Below are 17914 nucleotides of genomic sequence, written 5' to 3'. Positions count from 1 at the left end.
TAACGACTCCTTTCTCAGGACAGGATGTTGTTTTTCTGTTTGTGATGGTCCCAACCAGGGTTGACCACCCTTCAAGGTTTCCCCAGAACAGAGGGGGTTCCTGGGATGCCAGCCTTTTAGTTTTTAAAGGAGGCAAACCAGGTGAGTTGGGCACTCACGTCCTAATCATAGCCTGCTTCCTTCATTTATTTTACCCGCCCAGCCCCTGGGTGTTGACCTTGTGTCGGAGTGACCCCTGGACCAGGGAGGTGGTGAGAGATGGGGAAAGATGGGGTCCTTGTGCTTCAAGGACCTGGGCGGGTGTCTTGGCCGAGGGAGGGAGCGCGTGCAGCGCCAGGGACTCTGTGAGAGCCCGACTGGCCAGGGTTAAACCCACCTCAAGAAAAAACATCTAGCAAACACCAATGGAGGGAACCAGCAAAAGCATTATCATGATTAATGTTATTTCAAAGACGTAATTTTCCCCCTCTTTCAGACATGTTTGTGTGCTGCTGTGCCGAGTGCTGTCTCTTGATTCTGAGTGTCCTTCCCCTGGAGTAATTTGGAACAAGGTCACTGTTCACCAGGTGGGCTCCTTTGCTTCTGATCTACCCACAAAATAGCCCTGTGAGGCTGAGGGGCGTGAGCAGCAGGAGGCAGCCTGATGGAGGTGGTGATGGGACCGGGCTTTGATGGAGGAGGCGAGGGGACCAGGTGTTTGCTGGCTGCAACCTCAGCTCGTCCAGGGACAGACGGAAGCTCCAGCTCAAGGGGCGGGTGTGGGAGGGGTCTGAGATGACCAAGACCTTTATTCTCAGCCAACAAAACCCCTTGTTGATTGAGAAACTTCTCCAAGTCCCCATTTTCATACCTGCAAAGTAGGGACAAGAATGTTACTTCCCCTTTCTAAATGGTTGTGTAATCTCTTGATTCTGAGTTTGAGCCCTCTTCACACTCACCTGTGCATGCCCACCCCTTGGGGTGGGGGAGTGAGAGACTCCACGTCTATAACAAGTACTTCGGCGATGCCAGTGCTGCTGGTCTATGGTGGTCCACAGACCACCGTTTGGAATGGCAAAGCCTGTGAGGATGAAATGAATGTAAGTTCGTAGCATCACAGGAAGTGCTCAAAGTACATGTTACTTACCATCATCTCCACCATCGTCATCACTGCCACCACCATCATCACCACAACTATCATCATCTTCATCATCATTATTTCACCCTCATCATTTACCACCGGCATCATCACTGTCTTATAGAGAAGGTATACAGTTAAGGGTATAGATGTTGGAATTGGACAGCCTTACATTGAAATCCCTACTCCATCCCTTGCTGGTTGTATGACCTTGGGCAAGTCACTTCATCTCTCTGAGTTTCAGTTTAGTCATCTGTAAAAGGAGGTGGGATAGCCAGTTTCCAAGATGGGCTCCTGGCATTTACACACGTCATCAGAACCCACCTTGTTCTGGGTTTGGTCTGTGTGATCGATAGAATATGGCAGAGGGCAGGAGGGGCGGTATTCACTTCCGAGCTTAGGAGGGCTAGGTTATAAAGGATGTTGTGTCTTCTGTCTTGGGCTCTCCCTCTCTCTCTCTTTCTCTCTCTCTCTCTCTCTCTCTCTCTATCACTCGCTCTAAGGGAAGCCAGCTGCCGTGTCCCGAGGCCACTCAGGCAGCCTATGGTGAGTCCCATGTCTCAGGAACTGAGGTTTCTGTCCAACAGCCAGTGAGCAACTGACACCACATAGATGAGCCACATGGATGAACTTGGATGTGGATTCACCAGCTCCAGCCGGTTCTTGAGATGAGACCACAGCCCTCCGCAACCTCCTGGGAGGCCCAGAGCCATGGGCTAAGCCACTCCCAGATTCCCGACCCTCCAAAGCTGAATGAAATGATAAAGATAGTTTCCAGTTGCTAAATTTGGAGGTAATTTGGCACACAGTAGTGGGTAAATAACAGGTGGGGCTAATAATATCTAGCTTGCAGATTTGCTGTGAGGATGAAATTCACAAAAGCACTCTGCACAGTACACAAGTATGTAGAAGGCTGCAGAAATGTAACAAAATGGTGACAACATAACAATATTGTTGGCAACCTTCAGGGTCACGCAGTGACAGCGAGCATCCTGTGCTTCCCAGCTGCCCAGTTTTAACTATTTGTGTTCCTTCAGCCTTCCTGACCTCGGTGGGCACCAAAGGTTTACCCAGAAAGGAAGTGGCAGGGTCAGTGAGGAGGCAGAAGATGTGAGGATGGTGGTGACAGTCACTAGACCTCTGGGACAGGAAGCAGCCATGGTGTGCAAGGGGGGTGAAGGGCTGAGGAACAGGACTGGTATGTACGTGTGTGTGTGTGTGTGTGTTTGTATGCATGTGTACATGTGTATGTGTGTGTATATGTGTGTGTGTACATGCACATGTGCAGCTGTGTGTTCATGTGTGTGCACATGTATGCATGTAGGTCGCCTCTAAAGACCCTTCAGCCCCAGATTGGCTGATTGTCTGATCTGCTTCTTGTTTCTGGGTCTGCACTCTGTGAAAGATTTGAAAAACCATGGCAACAAAGAGATAATTAATGAGTGGGGACCGAGGAGGCTAGAAAGCGGGGCATTGCTGAGGCCAGAGAGAGAAGCTCTAGAGAAGGCCCACTAGAGTCTGTTCCTTTTGTTATGAGGGGGGCTCTTTGGTTACAGAAGGATTAGAGAGGGCAGAGCAGGAGATAAGCCCCTGGACCTCCAGCCCCAACATTCCAGGCAGCACAGGGCTCTGGGCCACTAGACAGCTCCTGTGGGGTCATCTGCTCCAAGGGCCTGGACTGCTGAAATTCGATGCATTGTTCTTGGGGGGCTGTCTGTGGCTGCTACCAGGTTCTCAGATGTGTCTGTGATATAAACCAGGGAGACTTCCTAAATATCATTCATGTAGAGACAAGAGAAATGGAGGAACAGAGAGGTTAAGGGACCTGCCTCAGGTCACACAGCAGGCCAGGGCAGAGTCAGGGCTGGAATCCAGGCCTCCTTGCTGAAAACTCTGCCCCAGAATGGGGTGTGTAGTGGGTATTCTGGGACATTGTGGTCCAGGGGCTCTCGGGCAGGCGGGCCCATCTGGCTGGTAGATCCCCTGCCTGGACCAGATGGGCAGCCCTCTCATCCCTGGCTTCTTCGCCCCTAAATTTTCACAGGGAATAACTGGGGCAGAAAATTCTGGGGAAACACACAGGCTGCCAAGTATGGGCCTGGCACTAGATCAGGAACCTGGATGCCAGGTGGGTTGAAAATAGAATTGGTGAAGGGGATTCCTGGGGGGCTGAGCTTCTGGGAGCAACTTGGCAATCACCATTCCTGAATCCTGCCAGATTTCTGTGCCAGGGATGTACCCTCCCTGCCAGATCCTTCCTGCCATGTGCCAGGAACATCTGGAAGAGATTTTTCTGGCTGGTTCTGGTGTACAGAAATGGGTTACAGGGGTCTCAGTCACGTACACAATCACACACATCTGCCAGGGAAGGGAGGACTGGTGTGTGTCTGGAGTGCCTACTAATGCAAGATACTGAGTGAGGTCCCCACACATTGTCCACTTCACTTCTCGTCACTCCTGTGATACAGGGGTCCCCATTTTACAGATGAGGAAATCAAGATTTGGGAACCTGAGGTGACTCACCCAAGGTCACCCAACTTTTAAGTGGCAGAGCTGAGATTTGAATGCAAGTCTGTCTGATTTCAAAGCTTGCCTTTTTCCATGTCAGAGTACCTCTCTGAGTGCCCTCTAAACCCATTACGTCCAGGTATTAATCTAGACCAGGGGTAGTCAACCTTTTTATACCTACCGCCCACTTTTGTATCTCTGCTAGTAGTAAAATTTTCTAACCACCCACCGGTTCCACAGTAATGGTGATTTATAAAGTAGGGAAGTAACTTTACTTTATAAAATTTATAAAGCAGAGTTACAGCAAGTTAAAACATATGATAATAATTACTTACCAAGCACTTTATGTCGGATTTTCGCTAAGTTTGGCAGAATAAATCTTTATAAAACAACTTACTATAGTTAAATCTATTTTTTTATTTATACTTTGGTTGCTCAGCTACTGCCCACCATGAAAGCTGGAACACCCACTAGTAGGCGGTAGGGACCAGGTTGACTACCACTGATCTAGATACTGAAGATACAGAGGTTAGTGATAGGGGCCTTGCCTTCAAAGCACTCATAGTTTGGCAAGTGTATTAGCTATTGCTATTATGTTAATGCTGAGTAACAAATACCTCCCAGTGGCCTATGACTTGAAGCATTTTTTCCTCTTGCTCACTGTGGGTCAGCTGGAGAGGCTGTGCAGCAGGTCCAGGTAGGCTTCACTTGTCTCTATTCTCCTTGCACCAGTGGCTACTTGGGCCCTGTTTCCATAACTGGACAGAAGCATATATCTCTTAAACCTTCATCTTGGAACTGGTACACTGTCCTGCTCCTTGCATTCCAAGGCAAGTTACATGGCCAAGCCTAAATTTGGTGGGGCGAGGAAATTTTCTTCACCTATGCTAATGGGAGGCATTTCCAAGTCATATGGGAAAGGCATGAATGTCTAACTCTCTGACCGGGAGGTAGGAAGGACAGGGTACAATAATCCAATTATCTGCAGTAGGGAAGACAGACTTGTGATGATAACATTGTAGTGTATTTTATCAAATCTAAGAAACCATCAACTGTAAGACACACCATTAATCTATGTACCGCTAAGAAAGAAAAGCGGCTGCTAACTAAAGTATGACAAGGTGCTGTCTTAGCTCATCATATTTTTATTCTTATCAAAAGAGCTATTTGATACTTGCTTAGGCATGGAAGTGACAATAATATGAACAGTTTTGACCAAGTTTGCTCATGTATAGGCAGTGACGACCGTGTCACACGTGCCACTGTCCAAGGAGATTGTGAGATGCCAGTGATTGGAAGACACATTCTGATGTCAGGGATGTTAAAATGCGTATGTCTTAGTATTGATTAAGTCTATTGTTTACGGATGCCGAGAACTTGCTCTGAGATGGACGCTGTGCTAAACATTCCATGTGGATAATAAGCTCACTTGTCCCTCATGGCAACCCAAGGGGAAAATATTATCTTCATGTTAGAAATGAGTAGAGCAAGGTTCAGAGTGATCAGTGGTCTTGCCCAAGACCCACAGTTGGCAAGTGGAAGAGCTGGGATTTGAACCTCGGACAATCTGACTCCAGAGTCTAAATGGACACTGTGACAAGCTGCACCTCAGTAGACTCGTCTGTAGAATGGGGATGATAGAAGTAACTACTGCATAGGTTGTTATGTATATCAGAGTTTTGAAAACAGTGTCAAGCACAGAGCACTCAAGATATGCTGGTCACTCTGGTAGGACCAGATACTTTTTGCCTGAGGCTACTATCCCTGTGATAAGAGCAGTGACTGAATAATAGGAGCAGAGGGTTATGGGAGTCCAGACTAGCAGGCCAATGGCTGAGTGATTTTCAGGAACTGTCATAAGTTCAATGTGAGGAAAGCAAAAGAGAAGGTGTGATTCATGCATACATTTATTTTACTCAAAAATATTTATTTACTTACTGTGTGCAGGCAGTACAAGGGGTTCTCGGGTTACGACAGTCTTGACAGAGGACATTTTGAGTATATGATGCTCACTTCCATAAAAACAAAAAGTGGAGACGTGTGTGTTTTGGCTTACGACGTTAGCACGGTACTTATGAACTACATGGGTGAACCAGTTTGGTCCTGTGTGGCGGAAGAATACACAGTAACGTGGTAGTCTGGCTCTGTGCCGCGGAAGAATATGATAGAAGTAACGTGGTTTTGAGTGAGGGAGTTGGTGTCCCCCAGTGTGCTTACCTATGCCATTTTGGATTGTTCAAAGTGCAGTGTTCCATTTGCATTAGGCTAGGGTGTGTTTCGACTTACACCAAAATTCAGGTTGTGTTACTCATGGGAACAGAACTGTGTTGTAACCCGAGGACCCCCTGTACATAGTGACTGGATTTAAAGCCAAAACTTATGTGCCTACACTTAAAAATTGAGATAGAATTAATCTACAATCAAATACACAGATCTTAAATGTTCCATTTGAAGGATTTTCACGAATGTATATACCTGTGTTACCACCAGCCCAATCACAATAGAGAATATTTCCATCACCCCAGCTCCAAATTCACCCTTCTTGCCTGCTGTGTGAAAATGGATCTGGGCCCTTTAAATTTTTCCCCCAGGCCAGCTCCCAAGCTGAGCTTCCTCAGTAGAGGGCACTGTGGCATCCACACGGCGGGGGAAGGTCCTACTTCCTGTTCCCAGGCTGCTCCTGCAGCACGTGCAGTCTGCCCAGGTCCCGGCTTCTGCACTATCCAGTGGTCAGGAGCACCCAGCGGCCAGCAGTTTCTCCAGCAGCTGCTTTCAGGCAGTTTTGTAGTGGAGTGTGTCTAGTGATACGCCTGTGAGCAGCTTTTGTGGCATCCTCCAGGGCAGATTTCCGGTAAGTTCCACGAGGATTTTTAGCAGGTTCTATTGGTATGTCAGCAGACCCACATTTTGCCATGCCGTGTGCCCCGGCCGTGCTTTCAACAAGGTCTGGACGTCAGCCCTCAAGGCGGGGCGGGGCGGGGGTGGTGGTGGTGGTGGTGGTGTGTCTTTCCCTCAGCAAAGGGGCTTTTTCTTGGGGAATTTATGTGAGCTTTAGAAGGGGTCTCTTAACCAGGGGCCCTGGGTGGGAGCCCCTCCTTGGGATGTTGTCTATCTCATCCTGGTAGGAGTTCTCTTTTGGGGGATTCTATGCTCTATATCAGCCCAGGGCGGGGGAGGGGCTTTTCCTTGGGGGTTATACTTCTGCCTGGGAGGGGACCCCTCCTTGGGGGGCTCCATCTGAGCTCGAGGAGACTTTTTCTTGGGGGAGCTATGTCAGCCATGGGGTCTGGGGTTCTCTCTTAGTCCTTGAATGAGGGACATTGTTCCTTGGGATCTCTACCTCCTCCCTGGAGCTCTTGGGGTCTTTATTTCAGCTCTGGGGGACTCATCCTTCAGGGGTCCTACCAAACCCCTCAGAGCAGGGGTCAGGAACCTTTTTTGGCTGAGAGAGCCATGAACGCGACATATTTTAAAATGTAATTCCGTGAGAACCATACAACGACCCGTGTACGTTAGGCATTATCCAATAAAAATTCGGTGTTGTCCGGGAGGACAGCTGTGATTGGCTCCAGCCACCCGCAACCATGAACATGAGCGGTAGGAAATGAGTGGATTGTAATACATGAGAATGTTTTATATTTTTAATGTTATTATTTTTTATTAAAGATGTGTCTGCGAGCCAGATGCAGACATCAAAAGAGCCACATCGGGCTCGCGAGCCATAGGTTCCTGACCCCTGCCTCAGAGGCTCTTCCCTGGAACTGTCTTAGCCTTGGGGGAGGGGCATTTTTAGGGGCTGTCTCTGGGCTCTGTGGTTGTGGCTGCTTCTTATGTCTGCTTTCATGTTAGTTACAGTTCTCTGTGCTCTTATTAGCCAATCCCCTATTATAAATTCATAATTCTTCATAGGAATCTTTCTCTGTTAAAATTACTGTGTGGTTTCTTTTTCCTTCTTTAAAATTAAAAAAAAAAAACACGATGGATTTTAGAGAGAGAGAGAGAAGAGGAAGGGAGAGAGAGAAACATCAATTTGTTGTTCCACTTATTTATGCATTCATTGGTTGATTCTCGTCCGTGCTCTGACCGGGAATTGAACCTACAACCTTGGTGTATCAGGAAGATACTCTAACTAACTGAGCTACCTGGCCAGGGTGGATTTCTTTTCCTTGAAGGGACCCTAATCAATCCTGAATTGGTGTCAGGAGGTGGGCCTGCAATGATAGGATTTGCAGACTGGTTTTCTCGCGCTTTGGGGCTGGAGTGTGGTGCTGAGCTCCTCGTCAATGGGAAATGAGATGCTGGTAACCTAACACCTGTAGTGGCCTAACGATTAATCGAACTGTCACCTGTGTTTGATTGAGATGAAGTGCTATTGAGGCACATCCCTTGGGAGCTGGAGCGAGGCTGCACTTGACCATTAGGGCAGCAATGACGGCAGATGAGGACTGTGGGTTGGGTTGAGTTTTTTCAAGGGCTCTTAGCATTTACCGAGAGAAAGCAACCAGCGCAGGTTCCCTCATTCTTAGCTCAAGTCACGGCCTGAGAACCCGGGGGCTTCCACGACAGCCCTTCAAGGCGGCATTTCTTATCACCGCAGGGCTGGTAGTGCTTAAATACAAACAAAATTTAATTTTGTTTTTATCGTGCTCGTGGCTGAATTATAACCACAATTGAATTTACTTCTTGACAGATTTCTCATGTGAAAATTAGGGCATTAATTGGGAAAGAAAGGAGTCCTGAAATGTGGAATGGGGACATCTGTTGGACCTGGATGAAATGACACTCTTAAACCCCAGGTGGCTCTGAGCCTCCTTTGGCGGTGTTGGTAGTGTGCCATCCAGTGTCTGAGGAGACTATTCCTTCTGTTAAAAAACCCCCGTGATAACCGTGGCAGGAGCGGGGACCCTGAAAGGGGAGGCCCATTCTTCTCAAGACTCACTGCGGCTACCACTTGTCATCACTATACTCTAACTAGGGTCAAGTCTCAGCATGTTCCATGGTGACAGGGACACACCATGACCTAGCGGGGCTCGTCAAACTTTTTATAAAAACCGCCCACTTTTGCAGTGCTGGTCAGCCTAGTCTCTACTGCCCACTAGTGGGTGTTTCAGCTTTCATAGTGGGCGTAGCAGAGCAACCAAATAGCGTTGCGATTGGCCCACCGTGAAAGCTGGACCGCCTACTAGTGGGCGGTAGGGACCAGGTTGACCAGCACTGCAAAAGTGGGCGGTTTTTATAAAAAGTTTGACGACCCCTGATTGCAAGACTTTGCTAATGTATGTCAGCGTGGTGGGCATGTGTGGGAATGGGTGCTAAGGGTTTTAGACCGAAGAGGGCAGGAAATGACCCCAGATTGGGCTGGATTCATGGCTATTGGACGCATTTAGGAGACATTCTGGATTGGGTTATTTAGCGTGTGTAGCTGGAGGTGGCTGCCACAGCTTACTTGATTGATTGTCTGAAATTTGGACCCAACTATGGGGCTGTTCATTTCACTAATGGAAAGGGTGAGATCTTCTTTTGTATGAACAACAGCTATGGCTTTTTAGGTGAACTACAGAATTTTGCTGTTGTACAGGAGTTCCATGATGTGATATGGGCTAATGGGGAAGCTGGGTCATCACAGGGATGGAGTGGCTGGCTATTGATGATTCCCTGTCAGTTCCAAATTCACCCTTCTTGCCTGCTGTGTGAAAATGGGTCTGGGCCCTTTAAATTTTTCCCCCAGGCCAGCTCCCAAGCTGAGCTTCCTCAGTAGAGGGCGCTGTGGAGTCCACACGGCGGGGAAGGTCCTACTTCCTGTTCCCAGGCGGCTCTTGCAGCACGTGCAGTCTGCCCAGGTCTCGGCTTATGCACTCTCCAGTGGTCAGCGCACAGCGGCCAGCAGCCAGCAGCTTCTCCAGCAGCTGCTTTCAGGCAGTTTTATAGTGGGGTGTGTCTGGTGAGACAACTGTGAGTAGCTTTTGTGGCATCCCCCGGGGCAGATTTCCGGTAAGTTCCACGAGGATTTCTAGCAGGTTCACTGGTGTGGCAGTAGACCCACATTTTGACTTGCAGTGCGCCCTAGCCGTGCCTTCAACAAGGTCTGGACGTCAGCCCTGGAAAGTGTGTGTGTGTGTGTGTGTGTGTGTGTGTGTGTGTTACTTCCCTAGGGAGTCTACCCCAGCCTTGTGTGGTGGGAGGCTCTTTCTTGGGCATTCTCCTAGCCTGGGGTCCAAGGAGGTACTTGCTTGGGACTCTGTTCAGCCTATATAGGGCACCTCGTTTTCATGGGTTCTATGTCAGCGCTAGGGGGATTTGTCCTTGATACTATTCTCTAGATCAGTGGTTTTTAATCCTTTTATACTTGGGGACTGGCGAAAATAGGAGAATGATTTCAGGGACCACTAGGGCAGAAAAGCCCCTGAGAATAAGCAAATTTTTTTTTTTTTTTGTATTTTTTCAGAAGCTGGAAACGGGGAGAGACAGTCAGACAGACTCCCGCATGCGCCCTACCGGGATCCACCCGGCACGCCCACCAGGGGCGACGCTCTGCCCACCAGGGCGCGATGCTCTGCCCCTCTGGGGCGTCGCTCTGCCGGGACCAGAGCCACTCCAGCGCCTGGGGCAGAGGCCAAGGAGCCATCCCCAGCGCCCGGGCCATCTTTGCTCCAATGGAGCCTTGGCTGCGGGAGGGGAAGAGAGAGACAGAGAGGAAGGAGGGGGGGATGGAGAAGCAAATGGGCGCTTCTCCTATGTGCCCTGGCTGGGAATCGAACCCGGGTCCCCCGCACGCCAGGCCGACGCTCTACTGCTGAGCCAACCGGCCAGGGCAAGAATAAGCAAATTTGACTAGGATCATTGGGTCGTAATCTTCATACAATATCAGGGTGGTTAATTCTTTTGCAGAGAGACACAACATTTCTGGTGGACTGGTCTGTGGACCAACAGTTGAAAAACACTGCTCTAGACCTTGGCTGGTTGGCTCAGTGGCAGAGCATTGGCCTGGTGTGTGGACATCCTGGCTTTGATCCCCAGTCAGGGCACACATGAGAAGCAACCATCTTCTCCCCCCACCTTCCCTTTCCCTCTTCTTTCCCTCTTCCCCTCCCACAGCCAGTGGCTCAATTGGTTCAAGTGTGGCCCCAGGCACTGCTGATAGCTCGGTTGGTCTGAGCATTGACCCTAGAAAGGGGTTGCTGGGTGGATCCTGGTCAGGGCACATGTAGGAGTCTGTTGTCTGTCTTTCTGTCTCTCATCTTCTCACTTAAAAAAAGAAAAGAAAAACACAGCTCTAGAGTTCTTTACTTCTTTCCATCCAGACCCTTGTTAATGCAATCTCCTGTTATAGTTAATACTTTTTTTATTTATTTTTTGATAGAGACATAGTGTCAGAGAGAGGGACAGATAGGGACAGACAGACAGGAAGGGAGAGAGATGAGAAGCATTAATTCTTCACTGCGGCACCTTAGTTGTTCGTTGATTGCTTTCTCATATGTGCCTAGACCGAGGTCGGGTGGGGTGGGCTACAGCAGAGCTAGTGACCCCTTGCTCAAGTTAGTGTTCTTGGACTCAAGCCAGCGACTCCATGCTCAAGCTGGATGAGCCTGCACTCAAGCCGGCAACTTCGGGGTTTCGAACCTGGGTCCTCTGTGTCCCAGTCCAACACTCTATTCACTGTGGCACTGCCTGGTCAGGCTTTGTGAAACTTTACCTTCACATCACTGTGTGGTTTCTTCCTCCTGATTGGCAGCAAAGTGATTCACATTGTGTGTCTAGATCACAGCTTGTTCATCCATTTTCATGTCGGTATCTCCAATTTGGGGCCATTACGAATAATTTGCTGTGATATTTCAAATGAATAAGCCTTTTTGTGTGCCATATTTTCATATCTCTTGGGCAGATACTTTGATCAGGTTCCTTGGTGGAGGCCTGGCTAAGGGGCTTTAACGTTGTCTAAAAGGTGCTAAGGAATCCCAGGAGTTTTGTGGGTCTGTTTTTCATAGAAGGGATGGGTCTCGGTATGGGCTATAGAAGGATTGCATGGCCTTGTGTCAGTGGGAGTGTGGACACCAACTTGCATTTCCCCAGATACAGGTGGCCGCTGGGCCTAGTGATGCAGGGCGTGTGACTTAGCTCTCTTTCTGAATCTGTGAAATTGGAATGTTCACTTGCATCCATAGGATTGTTGACAGGACCAAAAGGGATAATGCCTGAGGTGCTTGTGGCATGGGATGGCATTGAGGTGACACATGGCAGGTGATACCCAACACAGTGTTATTATTAGATGTTGAAGCCAGGGTGTCCCAGTTACCCCCTGGCACCAGCCATTGTGTATCTAGAGGGATGGGACAGGATCTCAGCACCCTGCCCAGAGACATCTCTGGATCCAGAAAAGACAGGACACAACTGTCCATGGCTGCCTGCTGCCCAGTGCTTTTCCACACCTTGTGGTTGTCCTCCGAGGAGTGGACCCTCAAGGTGGCCTTGGACTCTGGGCTCCATGCCTGGCGCACTGACAGTCACCTTAGACAAGTCCCGTGGCCTTGAATGACAGGCTACGGAACTTGGGTGTCAGGGAGGGTTCGAGGCAGGGGAGCGGCAAGTTCGGGCTTGTTCTTCCGTTGCTCTAATTTCACCAGCCCAATGGTTTATTATGATTATTTTTTATTTTAATGAGAGGAGGGAATGCAGAGACAGACTCCCTCATGCCTCCCAAATGGGATCCACCCAGCATGCCCACTAGGGGGCGATGCTCTGTCCATCTGGGGCCCTTGCTCCCTTGTATCAGGATCCATTTTTTAGCGCCTGAGGCAGAAGCTAAGGAGCCATCCTCAGCGCCTGGGACCAACTCACTCTAATTGAGCCATGGCTACAGGAGGGGAGGAGAAGGAGGAGAGAGAGAGAGAGAGAGAGAGAGAGAGAGAGAGAGAGAGAGAGAGAGAGAGGGAGAGAGGTGAGAGGGGGAGGGATGGAGAAGCAGATGGGCGCTTCTCCTGTGTGCCCTGGCCAGGAATTGAACCTGGAACTTTCACATACCAGGCCGATGCTCTACCACTGAGCCAACCGGCCAGGGCACCCTCCCAATAATTTTTAACAGGGGCAATTTTGTGTCCCAGGGGACTTGTGGTTGTTGCAACTGGGGTAGGGGCAGGGACTGCTACTGGCGTGTAGTAGGTAGAGGCCAGGGAAGCTATAGGGCACGGGATGGCCCATACAACAAAGAGCTATCCAGCCCTGAATGTCAGTAGTGCCAATGTGGAGAAGTCCTCCAGCTCAGTGCCCGGTACACGGCCGGCTCTCAGCAAAGGTTGGATGAATGAGATTCTGGGGCAGAGCCAGGCATCTGGTGCGAAGTCAGTTTAGCCTGGAAATGGAGTTGTTTTCCTTTCTGAGGGCTCTTTTCCCTGTTTCCAATGCGCGTTGCCCTGGGCAGAGATGTTATAGACTGACAGGCAGGCTCCAGCCTGGATCCCCCTGGCGGGGCCGGGCATTGCGGTGACGCCTACAGTGGCCCAGCCTCCTGCGGCCCCTCTGCAGAGGTCCTCATCCTGACGTCAGTGTTTGTTCCGGCCTCCCCCTCCCTGTCTCAGCCACATGCTGCTGACACTCCACCAGCCCCACTTGGTATACAGGCCCCATGTGATCCGAGAGCCTGGGTTTTAATAGCTGAATATTTCTTTAAAACTTTTTGACTTGCCTGGAGGCCCTTATTCCTCCAATCCTGCCAGCCTGCCTCCCTGGGGGGATTCATGCAGAAGCTGATGTGTTAATAGGCCTGGCAGCCTCTCCTCTTCCAGCTTGCCACCTGACCTGTCCGTGCCCCTGATGGCGCCTGAGATGGCCTCACTTTGGGCCCCTGTGTTTAGTGTCCAGGCGGTGGGGGCCAGATGGGCACCAAATGTTAGAATCTACCTGGGGGAAGCCTCCATATGGAGACATCCTCTGTGGCGTTGGGGGCATGAGCTGTACCCACCAGGGCCATTGAGCTCTGGTCCCTTCTAGGGAGTGATCATTTATTTGTGTCCTGCCTGCCTACTTCCTACTCTCCATTCTGGTTGTGAAATTCGGGTGCTTAGCAAGTGTTGGGCACCCAGTAAGCCATTTTTTTTGACGATTTTTAAAGTTTATTAAATAGTATGAGCTTAAATACATACAATGAGAGAGAGAGAGAGAGAGAGAGAGAGAGAGCGAGCGCCTGAGCATCAGAGTCTCCCGGGAATTTTGGATTTTCAGAGTCAGTGATTGAAGTTGGTAGCTAAGTCGTTAACAACAGCTCTTCGGAGGAATCAGTGGAATTCAGCTTCTGAGGTCCCACCCGTCCAACTTTCTATTCGGGCTTTATGACCACCTCAGAATAATGGCCCTGCTGTCGTTTCCCCCACTCTGCAGATGAGGAAGCTGAAGCTCGGAGGGGTCCCTTGTCCGTGGTAGAATGGTGATGCTGAGGCTTGGGCTGGGGTCAGTGTCCACGGAGCCTGCTGCCTGGGGTCATTCTTTCCTGCCCTAGCAGGTTTCCTGTCACTTCCCTCAAGTCACATGACACAAGGAGCAGCCTTGTTTGGTGGGGGCCACAGGGCAGGATGGGCTTCCAAAATGAACACCTCCTAGCCGTAAGTCAGTGTGCCTCGTAGTGCGATGGGTTTCCCAGTGAGGTGGTAAGCATCCCACCACTGGGATTATTCAAGCAGGGGCCATTGTTCAGGTGGGACAGAAAGATCCCTTCTCAGATGTGAGGGGCTGGACTGGAAGGTCTCTGAGGGGCCTTCACCTCTAAGGACCACAATCCTCTGAGCCAGCTTTGAATTCTCCAAACCTTAGGGAAGATGGAGTCAGTGCTGCTATTCTCAGGGTGAGGGGCTGAGGCTGAGAAGCAGGCATTTCTGTGCCTAGGTTTCTGGTTCCTCTTTTACTGGTCATTTACCCCTGGTGGGCCAGGCACAGAGCAGGTCACCCCTTGTGTCTTGCTTGGTGGCAGCACAATGGGGGGGGATGGGTTTGATCTGGTAATGGTTCTCTGTCTGTTCTGTTGAGCACCTACTGTGTGCCAGGCCCTGGGGACAGGGCTGAGGGGAGGTGTCTTTGGTCCTCAGGAAGCTCATGTTGGAGTGTGATGAGCAGATGGGTTTGCTTGTGGTTCCCAAGCATCAGATGGATCCTGGCTGTCCTCAGAATCACAGCATGAAACCTTGGATGGTGGCTCAGTGGATAGAGCATTGGCCCAGCGTATGGATGTCCTGGGGTTGATTCCTGGTCAGGGCACACAGGAGAAGCCATCTGCTTCTCCTCCACTCCCTCTTCCCCTCTTCTCCCCTACTACTGCTCTCCCTCTTTCCCTCCTGCAGCCAGTGACTTGATTGGTTTGAGCATGGCCCTGGGCACTGAGATTGGCTCTCTCAGAGAGTGACAGCCTCAGGCACTAAAAATAGCTTGGTACTTGACCATTGGCCCAAGATGGGTTTGCTAGGTGGACCCAGTTGAGGTGCATGAAGGTGTCTGCCTCACTATCTCCCTTTCTCTCACCTAAAAGAAAGAAAGAAAGAAAGGAAGAAAGAAAGAGAAAAAGGGAAGAGAAAAGAAGAGAAAAGAAAAGAACTACAGCATGGGTCACCAGGGGCTGTATTGGGGATATTGTCACTAGCGACCTGGGGGATCATGGCTGAGACTCAGATTCAGGAACTGGGCCACTGTGCACCAGTGGCAGGCTCAGCCTGAGGGGAGGTGGGAGGGGTGTTACTTGGGTCCAGAGTCGGTGAGAGATGGTCTAGCTGGAGGCACTGGACGCTTCCAACATGAGAAACAGACAGAGGGGTGGGTAGCCCTCCTCCATCCTGGTGCCTGGGGGCTGGGCCTTATCCACCTTAGCTCACTGTCTCCCAGTGACTAGGACTGCTGTGGGTGCAGGAGGGATTCACCCACTGTCAGGGTTCCTTCATAAGGCAGCAGGGCTCCTCCTTGCCTCTGCCGGAGGGCTGTGTGTGTATTAACGTGTCAGACCTGCACATACAGCAGGTCCTTGAATAATGTCACTTCAGTCAATGTCATTTTGTTGTAACATTGACGAGATGTCATGGGAACTTAATTCTTGTTTATCTCAGTTAGCCTATGGTAGAATGGGTATTGTTAAATATTGTTCCGCTTAAAGTTGCAGGAGCTATTGACGTTGAGTGAGGGCTTAATTGTAATCCCACCAAGTAGGCATGATAATTATGCCCATTTGACAGATGAAGGAAGTGAGGCCCAGGGAAATGGGGTAACATGCCTGTGCCCCTCTCCACGGCTGGCTCCTCACCACCCTGGAAGTCGCACCTTAAGTTTCTCTTCTTCAGAGGTGTCTTCCCTGAGCCCCGGACCGGTTACACGGGCAGCGATGACTGTCTTGTTTGTCCCCGTGTTCCTGATCGTGTCTACTGCCCGGAGAGTAAGGCCCCTGAGGACAGCCTGTGCCTGCTAGTGGGCACAGGGAGGGCAGGGTTCGCTGGTCCCATCATCGGGCTCCTTCTTTGCCTCTTGCCTTGACAGAGTGGTGAGTTCATTAAATGCCCTTGGTGTCATTTCCCGGGGACCCTGATGGGAAAGGGAGGTTCCTCCTGGATCACTCTCCCTGCCCCCAACACCCAGCTCCCAGGGAATTAAATCTCGTCCCAGGTTTTAGATCAGCTGAAGTTCATGCAGCCAGCGCTCCCACGGGTAATGACTATAATTTCCCCTGCAAAGCCCTCGGCTTTAGGATGATGTTGTGACCGAAATGTAAGATGCCTGCCCTTGTAATTGAGGCTTCAGGAGCGAGCTGGTGCTCAGCGCGTGTTTTGGAAGCGTCACCCTTGAACTTTGGCTGTTTGACTTTGTAGTGGTTCTGCAAATACAATAATGGCTCGTGGGTGGGACGTGTTGGTTCACCGTCTACCCCCAGCCCCCATAGTTGTGTTCCCATTCCTGGTCCAGTTTGGAGCCTCCCGGCAGCCCCTGGAGCTGGGAGGGGTGCTGGGCCCTAAGTTGATTGGGCAGAAAAGTCGTGTGTTCCCCAGAATGGTGCAGAGTGGGAGTGGAGGGCCTGGTTCGAGTGCAGGTCTCTTGCCCCTGGGACGCGTGCTCGCTCTGTGTCTTGCATCTCTTCTGCTCATAAGTCTCGTTGGGGAGGACCTCTTGTTGTCTCTACCCCAGCTGATGTTTGTTGTAGGAGAGCCACTGCAGAAGTAAAAATCACAGCCTGGGACAATGCCGGCTCGCCCAGCACCATCCCTATCACCTCGCATGCGGTAGGGCCTTAAATTCTCCCATCAGCCTGTCCTGGTAGGGCGGTCAGCAACCCCAGTTTGCAGAGGATGGAGCTGAGCCCCCACAAGCTGTGGCCAGTTTCTATAGGAAAGGAATGGATCAGAAGGAAGTTCATGGAATCTGAGGTCTAGCTGAATGGCCTTGAAAAGTCTGGGAATCCAAAGCCCTTTGGGACCCCACCAGGATGGGTAACCCCAGCCGGCTTTAAAGGATCTTGCAGGATGGAATTCCATGTCCCGGAAGAGACGGGATGTAATCGATGGGGCTTTGGCCATGTGACCAGCCCTGGCTTGGCAAGGTTTAGGGCGTCGTGGTCCATAGTCCTGCTGAAACTGAGTGTGGGAGGGTGGCATCGGTCCTGGAAAGGAAAGGAATTTGGGAGTGCTGGTATCAGAGGAAGAGGGGATGGGTACTGAGGTGCTAGAAACACCTAATGTCCCCTAAAAGGATGTCCGAGGTGCGTGAGCTGCGTCCTGGACCTTCAGGATGCTAAGGGACGATGATGTCACCATCTGGAATGATAGAGAACAGGCCCAAATTCCACTGAGCAAATGAAGGAGCTGAGTTCAGAGTATAATACTAAAATTCTGTGGCACTAGAAATAAAGTTTTTGCCAATCAACAAAAAAAATAGTATAATTTGGATTCATTCACAGCAAACGGCTACTGTTGTATTGGCTGTGGTCTTTTTTTTTTTTTTTAATCTGACAATCTAGGGGCAAAGAGGTCAGCGCCCCTGACTTAAACAGTCAGGTACCACACAGTTTAAAAATTCTTGTGGGACCTTGGCTGGTTGGCTCAGTGGTAGAGCGTCGGCCTGACGTGCAGAAGTCCCAGGTTCAATTCCCGGCCAGGGCACACAGGAGAAGTGCCCATCTGCTTCTCCACCCCTCCCCCTCTCCTTCCTCTCTGTCTCTCTCTTCCCCTCCCGCAGCCGAGGCTCCATTGGAGCAAAGATGGCCTGGGCACTGGGGATGGCTCCTTGGCCTCTACCCCAGGCGCTAGAGTGGCTCTGGTCGCAACAGAGCGACGC

General features: G+C 50.4%; 1 protein-coding gene across 4 annotated transcripts in view; it reads left to right on the top strand.

Moving 5' to 3' along the window:
• The window catches only part of ACTL8 (actin like 8), a 93029-nt gene that overhangs the window by 16321 nt on the left and 58794 nt on the right, over positions 1-17914 (top strand). Inside the window, exon 1 of one of the 4 annotated variants that reach the window (XM_066265157.1) lies at positions 1872-1910. The exons of 2 other annotated variants lie outside the window; for them this stretch is intronic. The gene's annotated coding sequence lies outside the window, so the exon portion shown is untranslated. Of the gene's footprint in view, positions 1-1871; positions 1911-17914 lie in introns of those variants that run through there. One more of the 4 variants, XM_066265160.1, reaches the window with a different exon arrangement.

This window comes from Saccopteryx bilineata, chromosome 3 (assembly GCF_036850765.1).
Source record: "Saccopteryx bilineata isolate mSacBil1 chromosome 3, mSacBil1_pri_phased_curated, whole genome shotgun sequence".
Lineage (NCBI taxonomy): Eukaryota > Metazoa > Chordata > Mammalia > Chiroptera > Emballonuridae > Saccopteryx > Saccopteryx bilineata.
This window is presented reverse-complemented; position numbering and strand designations above follow the sequence as displayed.